Below are 4,936 nucleotides of genomic sequence, written 5' to 3'. Positions count from 1 at the left end.
GTGCCCTTTACAGGAACAGAAGCAGATGTAGCTTCTTCTGAAAGGATTAGGTAGTCCGAAGCAAAGCGGAATATAGTGGCAGCATCGTAATTAGCTGAGTTGTGTTTTGGAGTGTAGGTCCACTTTGGACTATTTTTACTGTTCTTTGACGCCACGCAGCAGCAGGGCCTCAGGTTACCTTGGTTAATATCATTCGCTTAGTCGTTTCTGGATGCGGGTCCGTCTTTCCTTTTCGCACGTTCCATTGTAGTTCCCATACAGTTTTGTGGTTGCTGCATAACTTTGTCGGGAAAACGGCGGTGCCAGCGGGCGGAATCGTCATGGCTAGGCAAGTATAAATCACACGCAGCATGTGACGCTGCGTGCTGCACGCTTGGCCGTGCTTTTTTGGTCGGAATTAGTAGTTTTAGAGTAACTAAGCGTACATATAAACGATCAAAGTGGTGAGCAATTTTAGGAAAGTAGGTTAAGTTGTGGAGTCTAATTAATATCTTACACTGAGTTAGTCGTGGATCCATGATATGATATATTGATTGTTGCTTCATTAAGGGCAGTTTAAAAATTTTACTAATTGTATCGTGGTTTCCCTAATTTTTTCTTTATAATTGAAGGGTGCCACAATTAGGGTTTTATTATTTTAATCTGATGAGTATCTGGAGTTGTAACCCAAAAGGTTAGAGAGAAATACCAGTAAATGTGCGATTTCTCTTGTAAACTATTTCATATTTATAGTGGATTATTGCAGCGGTAGAAGACAGGACGTGGTCTCACCTTGAGGCGAACCTATATAAATTTTGTTGTTTGTTTTCATACTTGTTTTTCTTTCTTCTGCGATTATTATTATTGTTCTCTCTAGTTTAGAATTAGGGTGTTTAATTCCTAACAAGTGGTATCAGAGCTTTGGTTCGTGATTGAGAACAATAGCTAGCAAAGAAGGATCGGCACTAAGGATCAACAAGTTTGATGGTATAGATTTTGCATTCTAGAGGATATAAATCAAAGATTATCTGTATAGTAAAAAATTGCACGCACCACTTCTGGATATAAAACCAGAAAGTATGAAAGATGATGAGTGAAATCTCCTCGATAGACAAGTGTTGGGAGTAGTCCAGTTAACAATGTCAAATAACGTTGCTCACAACATGGTATCGAAGAAAACCACAGTAGGGATGATGAAGATTTTGTCCCACATGTATAAATATGATGAGTGAAATCTCCTTGATAGACAAGTGTTGGGAGTAGTCCAGTTAACAATGTTAAAGAACGTTGCTCACAACGTGGTATCAAAGAAAATCACAGCGGGGATGATGAAGGTTTTGTCCCACATGTATAAGAAATCTTACACAACTCATAAGGTACATCTCATGAAAAAAACTCTTCAATTTAAATATGACAAAAAATACATCAATTACATCTCATTTGCATGAGTTTAGCACGATTGTCAATCAATTGACATCCGTTCAAAATAAATTTGATGATGAGGTTCATACTTTAATTCTTTTGGCGTCTCTGGCAAATTGTTGGGAGTCTATAAGGGCTACAGTCAACAACTCTGTAGGCAATGGGAAGTTGATCTTAATGATGTTCGGGATATCATTCTCGCAGAGGAAGTTCATAGAAAAGACTCTGGAGAATCATCAACATCTAATTTTGCCATAAGTGTGGATACTAGAGGTATGAACTTCGAGAGGCATTCCAAAAAAGGCAATGATAAAGGAAAGTCAATGAATGGTAAGTAAGTCCAAATTCAGAGTGAATGTAGAATGTTGAAATTGTGGCAAGTCTGGTCACGTAAAGAAGAACCGCAGAGCACCGAAGAAAGATAAAAAAAATGATGTTACAAATGCGGTGACTGAAGAGGTACAAGATGTTTTACTCTTGTCAGTTGACTATTGACTCTTGGGTGTTAGATTCAGGAGTTTTTTTCACACTACCGTACATCGTGAGATTATGGAGAATTATGATGTTGGAAATCACGGGAAAGTGTATCATGCTGATGGAGAACCTTTGGATATTGACGGTATTGGTAATATCAATTTGAGGATGTCAAACGGGTTAGTGTAAAAAATTCACAAGGTGAGACATGTACCAAAACTAATGCATAATTTGATCTCAGTAGCGCAGCGTGATGATGAAGGTCATAATGTGACTTTTAATAGTGCTACCTGGAAATTCACAAAAGGATCCATGGTTGTCGCATGGGGAGTTAAAATTATAACTTTTTACATCACTTCCAATTGCAGAGACACAATTTCAGTTGTTGATGTTGTTACTGATTATGACTTGTAGCATTATAGGCTCGGTCACATGAGTGAGAAGGGAATAAAAGTAGTTATATCCAAAGGGAAGTTACCACGATTGAAAATTGTAAACAACAGTTTGCGTGAAGGTTGTATTTTTTACAAGCAGAAAAGGGTTAGCTTTTCTAAGGCCCAAAAATAACAAAAAACAATAAAATTAGATTTGGCTCACACTAATGTGTAGGGACCTTTAGTTGTTACTTCATTTGCTCGTTCTAACTATTATGTGACATTTATTGATGATGCAAGCATAAAGATATGGGTTTTTTTCCTGAAAAGAAATTTTATGTATTTTATACCTTCAAGAGATAGAGAGCAATAGTTGAGAATGAGACAGATTTGAAGGTAAGTGCATATAGTCATATAATGGGGGAGAATATATAGATGATGATTTTAAGCGATACTGTGTTGATAATAGAATCAAGATAAAGAAGACCATTCCTGAAAAACCTCAACAGGAAGGTGTGGCTGAGAGGATAAACAAAATTTTGAACGAATGTGCTAGGAGCATGAGATTACATGCGGGATTGCCAAAGATGTTCTGGTCTGAGGCTATTAGCCTATTTGATCAACAAAGGTCCTTCAACACCATTGGATTGCAAAATACCAAAAGTAGTCTGGAGCGGCAAAGAGTTAAAACTTTTCTTTCTTGAAATTTTTTGTTGTGTTTCTTATATTCATATTGATTATGTTACTAGAAATAAACTTGATGCTAAATCTAAGATATGTTTCTTTATTGGCAATGGTGGTACCGACTTTGGTTACCGCTTTAGGGATTACCAAAGTCGTAAGGTTATTAAGAACAAGGACATGATCTTCAATGAAGGTGCCTTGTATAAAAACAAGTTGAGAACATAATCTAAGAGCACAAGTGATGAAGTCAAGAAGTCTAAAGTGATTCAATTGAGTGATCTTCCAGTTATTGAGGTGGAGAAAATTGCTTAGGAAGACCAAGAGAACATAGCCCCAGAAGTAAATCAGAACATTCCTATGATTGAACTCAGGAGATATGCCAGAACTAGCAGACCACCACAAAGGTATTCCTCTGCATTTAATTATATTTTATAGACTGATAAAGGTGAACCAGAGAGTTATGAGGAAGTTGTGCAAGTTGATGAATCAACCAAGTGGGAGTTGGCCATAAAGGATGACCTGGATTCATTGTTATCTAATCAGACATGACAGTTGACTAATTTACCAAAATGGAAGAAGGTCTTGCAAAATAAATGGGTTTACCAAATAAAAGATGAACATGATGGCAATAAGCGGTAAAAGGCTTTCAACAAAACAAGGTATTGACAACACTGAGATTTTCTCTCTAATAGTGAAATTTACTACTACTTAAACAATGCTTGAACTAGTAGCAAATGAAGACTTGCACTTGGAGCAATTGGATGTAAATATTGTCTTTCTTCATGATGATTTGAACGAAGAAATTTACATGATACAACCACAGGGTTTCAAAGCACAAGGAAAAGAGAAAATGGTGTGCAAAGTTCAAAAGAGCTTGTATGGTCTTAAAAAAACTCCACGACAATAGTATAAGAAGTTTGACACTGTTATGAGTAGTGATGGTTTCTTGAGGTGTTAGGTGGATCATTGTTGTTATGTGAAGAAGTTTGATGACTCCTACATTATTCTACTACTATATATTGATGACATGTTGATAGTAGGTGCTAGCAAACAAAAAATAGATAAGTTAAAAACGGAGTTGTTCAAGAAGTTTACAATGAAGGATCTGGGTGTTGCAAAACAAATCCCACCCAAATCCTTGGGATGAGGATTACTAGGGACATTGATGTCTTGAAATTGTAACAAGAAGAATATGTGAAAAAGTTATTGAGCAAGTTCAACATGAATGATGCAAAACCAGTGAGTACTCCTATAGCTAGTCACTTTAGGCTATCTAAGGAGCAGTCACCTTCTACAGAGTAGGAGCGAAGCAACATGGCCAATGTGCCTTATGTTTCTGCTATTGGCAGTCTCATGTATGCCATGGTATGTACTAGACTAGACATAGCTAATGTAGTGGGAGTTGTGAGCATATTTATGAGTAATATGGGTAAACAACATTGTGAAGCAGTGACGTGGATTCTCAGGTATTTGATAGGCATTGCAAACTCAACCTTATGTTACAGAAAGTCAGACTTGGGATTATAGGGTTATATAGATGCTGACATGGTTAGAGACATTGGTGGCAGGAAGAGTACTACTGGATATGTATACACATTGGGTGGTATAACAGTTAGTTGGGTTTCTAAGTTACACAAGATAGTTGCCCTTTCCACTGTTGAGGCAAAATATGTTATCGTGGCCGAAGCCAACAAAGAGATGGTATGGTTGCAGTATTTATGGGAAGAAAAACATGGGAAGAATGTGTTGTATTGTGACAGTCATAGTGTTATTCATTTAGTACAGAATCATGTTTATCATGCCAGAACAAAGCACATATAGGTGCGTTATTACTTTATTAGATCGACTATGGAGGATAAAGTCTTAGCACTTGAGAAGATTCAAGGGAGTCAGAATCCGACTAATATGTTGACAAAGATTGTTACGATCTAGAAACTAAAGTTGCACAACTTCAGTTTGACTTCTCTTTGAGGATTGAGAAGTTGTTGCCGCTATAGAGGGGA

The sequence above is a fragment of the Aristolochia californica genome, unplaced genomic scaffold, assembly GCF_029961685.1.
Source record: "Aristolochia californica isolate CCGP_79_NKW_82.1479 unplaced genomic scaffold, dmAriCali1.0.hap1 SCAF_3, whole genome shotgun sequence".
In the NCBI taxonomy this organism is placed as follows: Eukaryota; Viridiplantae; Streptophyta; class Magnoliopsida; order Piperales; family Aristolochiaceae; genus Aristolochia; species Aristolochia californica.
This window is presented reverse-complemented; position numbering follows the sequence as displayed.